General features: G+C 38.9%; 1 pseudogene; it reads left to right on the forward strand.

The window, feature by feature from the left end:
* The first annotated feature begins 295 nt into the window (after window positions 1–295).
* LOC113237712 lies at window positions 296–4493 on the forward strand (annotated as a pseudogene).
* The last annotated feature ends 5156 nt before the right edge of the window (window positions 4494–9649 follow it).

A 9649-nucleotide genomic window follows, 5' to 3' on the forward strand; every position in this document is an offset into this window, starting at 1 on the left:
AACTTTTATTTTATGAAAATAGAAAATCTTGTTTGATATATTTGAAGTAATGTACTTTAAATATGTATTAAATATTTTATTAATTTGTTTTCACACTACACACACTTATACCTGTATGTATATATTGCAAAGTTATAATATAAATATAAAGTTATAAATTATAGATGCGCGGCTGCGCCCGCGACCTTCACCCAATAAACATCAGTGCGTTGACAGCCGTCTTTTGATTCACCCGCTCCCCGCGTACGTATATCTAACAGTGGCGACGAGATACCCACACATTTGAAAATATAAAATGTCGTTTATAAATTCAGGCTATTCATCTAATTTTGATCATAGGTTACATACATGGAAGACGTACAAGTGTAGATTGATGCAATGGTTTATTGCGAACGACGTCAACCAGACAACAGATTCAACAGGAGTGAAGAGAAGGGCGGTACTCCTCAGCGCACTCAGCGAGAGTTCTTATAAGCTCGTTGCGGATCTAGCACTACCCAAGGAGCTGCAGGACATACCCTACGAAGACATAGTGGGTCTACTTGATTCTCATTTCACACCTAAACAGGTTGGTTTTAGCGAGCGCCATCGGTTTTACGCCGCTATCCAACAAGAAAATGAGTCACCCTCAGAGTGGGTCGCCAGGTTACGTGGCTTGACCGCACAATGCAATTTTAGCAATGTGGAAGAAGCGTTGCGGGACCGATTTATAATGGGTATGTTGTCGGGAGCAGAAAAGGAGAAGATGTATGTGCAGGACTTAGCAGGGCTCACGTTAACCAAAGCCGTGGACGTGGCTGAGAGTCTGAGAAGCGCGCGAGCCGCCGCCATCAGTACAGCTGGGGCGTCGCCCCCCGCTGCCGAGCACGAGCAGTTGTTCAAAATCTCGCAACCTAATAACACCGAGGAACGTCGTAGTGGAAAAGTGAAGTGTGCGGTGTGCGGTTATACTAACCATAAAGCAGAGTCATGTCGTTTTGCTAATAATACATGTAGGAAGTGTAACAAAAAACGCCATTTGCGCCGAATGTGCAAAAAAGTGAATTACGTTTCCATATCTGCGTGTGATGTGGATGGAGGCGACGACGACGACGATGACGGTGAGTTGTTCAATATTCGATCATTGAAAGGCGAACCACTGGTTGAAACGGTGTTTATTAACGGTAAAAAGTTTAGATTCGAAGTTGACAGCGGGTCGGCGGTTACAGTCATGTCAGAAAGGACTTTCAAGTTACATTTTACAAATCTATCTTTAATATCAACTAATAAAAGACTTATAAGTTACTCTGGTGAAGTGCTGAGTTGCATTGGACGTGTTCCGTTATCAGTGCAGTGGGCCGGTCGCACACGCACACTTGACGTATTTGTGGTCCGCGGCGGCGGGCCGTCTTTGCTGGGTCGCGATTTTATTGCTCAGTTTGAACTGCAACTTAGCCCGGTTCATTATTGCGAAGAAAATTATTTAATTAAGTCCTTACAAACCCGTTACCCCAATTTGTTTTCAGGGAAATTAGGGAAATTTAATAAGTACGAAGTAAAATTAGCCTGGAAAGAAGGGTCTAGACCCGTTTTTTGTAAAGCACGTCCCGTTGCATTCGCATTAAGGGATAAGGTTGACAGTGAAATTAATCGACTGGTCGAGTTAGGGGTGCTCCGTCCAGTAGAACATTCTGAATATGCGTCACCGATAGTACCGGTATTAAAACGCAACGGGTCTATACGTATTTGTGCGGATTACTCTGCTACTATAAACAAACAATTGTATGTCGATCAGTACCCGCTCCCTACTGTTAATGAACTATTTTCGAAATTGTATGGAGGGAAGCAATTTACAAAACTGGATTTATCAATGGCTTATAACCAATTTTGCTTAGATAACGACTCACAAAAGCTAACCTGCATCAATACGCATTGCGGTCTATTTATGTATACACGATTAGTGTTCGGCCTTGCAAGCGCACCTGCTATTTTCCAGCGCGCCATGGAAAATCTGCTCGCAGGTATAAGTGGCGTTTTAGCACTGCTAGACGATGTTCTAATCACTGGGTCTGATCGTGCTCAGCACTTGGATAGATTAAACCAGTGCTACAAAAAATACAGGGTGCCGGGTTAACGTTACAAAAAGAAAAATGTGCTTTTTTTTTGTGACGAAATAAGTTATCTGGGTTATGTGATTAATAAGGAGGGTTTGAAAAAATCACCAGAAAAGGTGAAAGCCATTTTAGACGCACCAATACCTAAAAATGTAAAACAATTACAATCGTTTTTAGGATTAGTTAATTACTATAGGGGGTTCATTCAGGGAGCATCTAGTGTTTTAAGCCCATTATATGAATGTTTGAAAAAGGGCAGCAAATGGGTATGGTCTAGTAGAGAAGACAAAGCATTCAATGAAATTAAAAAAGCCCTAACGTCTGAACAAGTCTTAGCGCATTTCAATCCTGAGGCAAAGATAATTTTGACAGTGGACGCTTCACCTACCGGATTAGGTGCAATTTTGTCTCAAATTGGAAACGACGGTTACGAAAAACCAATTTCATACGCGTCACGTACACTTAATAATGCCGAAAAACGATATTCCCAAATACAGAAGGAGGCCACTGCAATAATTTTCGGTGTCCGGCGATTCCATCAATATTTGTATGGAAGGACAGTACCATTCATTTTACGCACAGAACACAAGCCCCTTCTTTCTATATTTGGTCCACATAGAGGAATACCTGAAGTTTCCGCAAATCGATTGCAACGTTATGCCTTATTTTTAAGTGGTTACAATTTTACAATAGAGTACATTAAAAGCACAGACAACAGCGCAGACTATTTGTCGCGATCCAGTTTGGCGGCTACGACCGACGACGATGGCGATAGCGGGGGTGGCGCGGAGCGCCGATTGCGCGGGGGGTCGACGACGTGTGCGACCGCGCCGCCTATGTGTGCTTCGTTATAGATGAATCGTTCCCATTAACAGTTGAGGAACTACGTAACGCGACGAACAAGGATCGCTTGTTGAAAAGAGTTATACAATTCGCACTTAAGGGCTGATCCAAATCGATAAAAGATACCAAATTAAAACCGTATTATTTGTGTAGACTTGAACTGTCGTATGAGAACGGATGTCTCATGCGTGGTCACAAGGTGGTGATACCAAAATCATTGCGCGAGCGAGTTTTGTCAGAACTCCATGAGTCACATTTAGGTATTGTAAAAACAAAAGCAGAGGCTCGCTCACGATTCTGGTTTCCAAAGATTGATGAGGCTTTAGAACGAATGATAGGACTATGTGACGTATGTGTGCAGTTGCGAGCGTCGCCTCCACGTGCGCCTGTGTCACCATGGCAGTACCCCCCGCACCCCTTTCATCGGGTGCATCTAGATTTTTTAGGTCCGATCAATGGGCGCATGTACCTAGTGATTGTGGACGCTCACACAAAGTGGCTAGAGGTTTACGATATGAATGGTTGTACACTTCACCAGCAGTAATAGATAAATTATATGATTTCATGTCTAGGTTTGGCTTACCTAATACAATAGTTACAGATAACGGTACATCTTTTATTTTACAAGAGTTTAAACATTTTTGCAGCTTGAACGGAATTTCGCACATGACGTCACCTCCATATCACCCGGCAAGCAACGGACAAGCGGAATCATACGTAAAAATAGTTAAACGGGGTATAAAATCAATCTTACAAAGTAATAATAATTTATGGGAAAGTAAGCTAAAATTGTTAAAATACATTTATGATTACCGAAATTCTATTCATTCAATAACGGGTGTATCACCGGCTCAGCTAGTGTTCGGCCGGAAGATGAGATCACGGCTCGACCTCCTGATCCCATACCGTCCACCGTCGGCGTCGCCCCCATCCACATCACTTGCTAACCATGTGCGTGCTAAACAGTGTTTACAAACTAAAGAATGCAGTGGTAACATTCGTACATTCTCTCTCGGCCTATATGTTTTCTATAAAAAACGTTTAAATAATAATAAGTTTACTTGGGTTAAAGGAATTGTAAAAAAAAGACTAGGAAAAATGTTGTACGTGATTAAGGATCTGATATCGCTAGATTATGTTAAAAAACATCAAAACCAATTGATATTGTATAATAAAGGGGCCGGATCAAACGTAGACAATCAGAGACCGGGGGACAGTGGCGTTTATACCTATAAAAATAGTGCAACGGATGCCGACAGCGTCACAAGGTTGCACTCGTCGCTTACGGGAAGTGATCAGGTTGTGTCTCCTTCACCAAGAGATGAGAATCTGTTCTCTTCATCTACGACGAGCCACGCCACGCCACAGGATTTCGTATCGTCACACAGGATGACAACAACGAGAGAAGTTTGTCGTCCGCCTTCACCGGAGGATGATGATCATTTTTACGATGTCGAAGAGGCAGAAGAAGAAGCAGAAAAAGTTACAAACGAAGCTGTACACGAAAAAAGGTCAAAACGAGTCCGTCCCCCAGTCAGTTATAAACAATTTTTCTAATCTATAAAATAGGAAATATAAATATAAATATATAGGTATTTGCCTTGTTGGGGAAGGAATGTTGAGTATAGATATATGTAGTTATAGATGCGCGGCTGCGCCCGCGACCTTCACCCAATAAACATCAGTGCGTTGACAGCCGTCTTTTGATTCACCCGCTCCCCGCGTACGCATATCTAACAATTATGTAAGTATTTAATCGATATAAGAGTACAGACTGCAATAACATTATACACACTCATGATATAATTATTTACGTAGTTTATTTTATTTTATTTTCTGTTTCAGGACGCATACGTCCGTCACTCTCACTCACTCGGCTAGGGCCGATTGAAAACCAGCGTCACAACCTAGCCTTGATTGTGACTTTAGCTGAATGGGATCCTTTTGTACACGCCATAGCCGCACACATGTCAGTATAGTATTATGTAACTTGTTGATGAAATGTTTTTACGCTGTTCTTTGTGTTATTTCTGTTCTAGTTACAGTAGTCTTTGTTTTTGTGTTTTTATTTTATAATGTGGCGTTACAATAAATGGTTTCTATTTCTATTTCTATTTTAATATAAACAACCTGTATATAAAAGTAAAACACAAATCAAATTAAACTGTACACAAATATTGATACTAACACCAATACAAAAACTGGTCGTATACCAAAAGAAATGTACGTTAATGAGCTGATAAGTTCCCGATAAGGCACTTCAATTTCATCTTTCTTTTCAGGTAATAAAGTAAGTTTCGGATGTATTGAACGATGAGATATGGTCACCGAAACATTTTTGTTCTTTTTTTGACGTTGTACTGCGCAACTGCGTTAACCTTAACTGTTTACAATATTTGCTAAATATTATTTTGGATGAGTTTTTAACATGTAGTTTGACGTTAGAGTTCTCCAATGTCATAACGAATCGCTTCGGTAGTCCAGCGAGCATGATGATGGCAAGGAACTCGTCATCTACTGCTGCTCAGATCCCGTGTAGCTCTTGCTGCGTCGCTAGCCAATTGTTGACACATTCTTGTATGTTCCTCTTGAATGCGTTAGCTACTAGTTTTTCAGTAGGCCTAGTCATTTACTCAAACTTCTAACAGCGGAGACCTTCTTCAAACAGGTGAAGCTTTCAAAGGCGGTTTTCGCTGACTTTTTTATGGGGTACAACGATTCGTAGCAGGTGAGGCCGATTTTCGCTCTTGCTTTTGCATCCTTCCCCTGCTCGATGGGGTCTGTATAGACTGGCTTGGTACAGATATCAAAATGAATAAGCATACACTCTAGTACTTGAGTGTTTGCCAGTAGGCTTATTGTACTTACAGACCTTGAAGGCGTTGATAACTGAAGAATAATTGAATTTGGTGCCGGTGATGGTGTCGCCTATGAATTGCTTGAATAATCCATACCACTTTTATTATTATCACGCTTTAACTTATTTAATATCAACTAGGTCCGTAACCAGCCAAATGAGCAGACTAAGCACAATTATGTTTTACGGAACATAGATACACGAATATGTCACAATATGAAGTAGGAAGAAGTGAATAGAACGTCAAACATACTTATCATATAAAAAAAAAAATTTTCTTAAGTAGCAACTAAGTGAATAAATATGGCCTCGGCGAAATGTGATAAGTGTAACAAAAATATCACGAAGACCAAGCACGGAGTTGAATGCAGTCGCTGCGAAAAAATAGTGCATCTCACCACGATGTGTGCAGGTCTGACGAACAAGCAACTCGCGGCTCTTCGTGCAACAGAGAACCTAGAGTGGACTTGCCAAGAGTGTCACGATTCTTCTCCAAAAAAACGCTCTGTTATCGTTCCAGATGAGGACATGGATGACGAAGACCGTTACGGTAATTCAACCGACAATCTACAAATAAATGTCAAACAATTGCTCAAAGATATTTCAATTGATATAGAGAAAACCATAAAAAGAGAGATGAAAAATTAATCACTCGTTACAAGTGCACTCAGATTTAGTTCAAGATGCTGTTGACAGGATAGATGAAATGAAAGAAGTTATTTTAGAGTTGAAAAGAAAAAATGTTGAACTTACGAATAAAAATAATCATTTAGAAACGAGGGTAGGAGCGCTCGAACAGAGAATTCAAGATTTCGAACAAAGAAAACTTTCACGAAATCTTGATATCCACTATATCCCTATCTTCAAGGATGAAGACCCCCTCCAGATGGCACAAGCCATAGGGAAAACATTAAAACAGCAAACTAGTGACATAGAACAAGTTCAACGTATGCAGGGAAAGAAAGGAAACTCAGGTCCAATACAGATTATTTTCAAAACAGAACAGGCTCAAGATCAATGGATGGACGCCTACAAACACTATAAAAAATCTAAAATACAATTAAAATTATCAGACATCTTTGCACACGATGGTACTTTAGCCGCTAAACTAATAGACCAACACAGAGATCAAAACATTGTGGTACGTGAAACGCTAACACCCTATAACAAACACCTCCTCTGGTTCGCGAAGCAAGAAATCAAGGATACCTTCAAGTATATCTGAATCAAGAAAGGGGTTCTACGCGTGCGAAAGGATGGACAAGAAAATAAACCTATCATAATTCGATCGCAGGAAGATATAAAAAAGCTCAAGTAAAAAAAATTTCGTTCCATAATTAGCATAAACACTAACACCTATAATCATCATTTCTATGGATTGTGACTTTAAAGACATTACAGAAATTAAAGACTGTCTAAATGTTCGAAACTTCATGGATTGTGTACCCATTAATAATATTAATTTGTCATGTTTTCACATCAATATTCGTTCCATGATTAAACACTTTTCAGAACTGCAAGAATGTCTTGTTACCTATAAGAACAAGCTCGACGTGATAGTAGTTACTGAGGTTAACATTTCTCCTACACTTAGTTGTTTGTACCACTTAACTGGTTATAATATGCTCACAGAGTTGCGTGGAAATCGAAAAGGAGGTGGAATAATTATGTATTTGCATAAAAAACACAAGTTCACCGTCTCTAAATGCATAACACAACATGTTGAAAGCTTATTATGTCACGTTACCACCCCAACGAACTACTATGCAACTTTGCTCGCAATATATCGGCTGCCCAAAAACAGTAAACACTTATTTATAAACGAATTAGACACCATTCTTCAAAAAATTAATAACTCGCACGATGTTTTCCTGTTAGGAGATGTAAACATTAACTTGAAAATAAACTGCCCTGTAACACATGAATATAACACTACATTGTATAACCACGGTCTCATGTGCGGGATCACACAATATACTAGAATAGAAAGTGTCAAGAACAAAGTGACAAAATCATGTATTGATCACATTTATGTGCGATCCCGCACTCAAGATATGTATACAGCGGCACTCGGAACAAAATTGGCCGACCACCGGGCGACGGTGCTCGCTTGCATAGGCACGCCGCGTATACGGGACGTTCAAAAGTTAAAGATTAAATATAACCAAAATAAACTTTCAACACTCATACAGGAAATAAACTGGGAACTCTTAAACTATACTCTATGTCCAAATAAGCTGTATTCAATGTTAATGAATAATATCAAGTCATGTCAAGATTTTTCGTAAAATCTAAAATAAAAAGACAATATACAGATAACTTTAAAAATATAAAAAATAAATGGATAAACAAAAAAATCTTAAATGCTTGTGACTTTCGAGACAAAATATATTTACAGTGGTTAGAAGATATGATCAACAATATACTGAAATTAAAATATAACCGAGCGAGGAATTATGCAAATAAGTTAATACTTGCTGCAAAAAATAAACAAATCAAAGACGACATTAATAACAATAAAAATAACACACGCAACCTATGGCGTATCTTGAATGAAATAACGGGGAGGGTTAAAAATTCAGTAGATATATAATTATAAACGCCTTTGAGAGTACTGTAAAGAAAATAAGCGAAATTAGTAACAACTTTGCCATTTCTTTCCGAAATGCTGTCAGAAATATCATCCCAAGCTGCAACAGAAAAATTCTGGACTCGTCCAGCTACAGGAGACCTACCAACGTATCTATCAGATATCAAAAAGCGACAGCACAATCTGTTAAAACAATTATTCACTCCCTCAACATTAATAAAGCCCCTGGTATTGATCAAATAAGAACAGTTGACTTAAAAATGATGTCTGATTCAATTGCACCCATTATCGCCAGATTTATCAACATTTCCATTGACCGTGGGGAATACCACGCTGAACTTAAAACTGGTATAGTAAGACCAATCCACAAAAATGGTAGTTGCAAGAATTACGACAATTATCGTCCCAGAACGATATTACCTGTCATTGATAAAATAGCAGAGAAACATGTAGGTAGACAAATAATAGACTTTTACAATAAAAATAATATCTTAACTGAATCACAATATGGTTTCCAACCTTTAAAAATTACCACTCAATTATTATCAAATTTTGCGGACTCCATCTTTGATCATTTAAACAACAAAATGCACGTATTAGTTGTGTTCATAGATTATAGTAAAGCTTTTGACACACTGCGTCATGACGTTCTTATGGAGAAACTTGACGACTGTGGTATTAGGGGACCACTCAAAAAATGGTGTAAAAATTACCTAAATGATAGATACTACTATGTCAAAGTTAGCAATCAATTTAGTGACAAAGTTAATGTAACAGAGGGTACGGCTCAGGGTTCAGTTTTGGGACCGTTACATTATCTGACGTATGTCAATGATGTTGTCCACCTCATAAATAAATGCGAGATATATCAGTTCGCTGATGATACTTGTCTCGTTGCAGCTTCCAAAAATATAAACGATGCATTACGTTGCTTACAACACGACTTTACGTTGTTAACAAAATGGTCCCACGATGTCGGTCTGGTGCTTAATGCAAGTAAAACAAAATTGATGTATATAAGTTCGAGTAAAAGCAGAGTTTCTACACCACTTTTATTAATTGCTCACAATCATGATTGCCTTCATACAGACCAAACAGACTGTGTATGCAAGGCGATTGAAGTGGTAAAAACACAGCGATACCTCGGACTTATAATTGACAATAGATTCAAATGGACGGATCACATTAATCACGTATGCGATAAGCTGCGGGCAATACTTGTCGCCAAGTCACTGATTATCTAAAGAATGGCGATTAAATTGATAA

Source organism: Hyposmocoma kahamanoa, unplaced genomic scaffold (genome assembly GCF_003589595.1).
Source record: "Hyposmocoma kahamanoa isolate Upper Pololo Valley unplaced genomic scaffold, ASM358959v1 93278, whole genome shotgun sequence".
NCBI classification, from domain to species: domain Eukaryota; kingdom Metazoa; phylum Arthropoda; class Insecta; order Lepidoptera; family Cosmopterigidae; genus Hyposmocoma; species Hyposmocoma kahamanoa.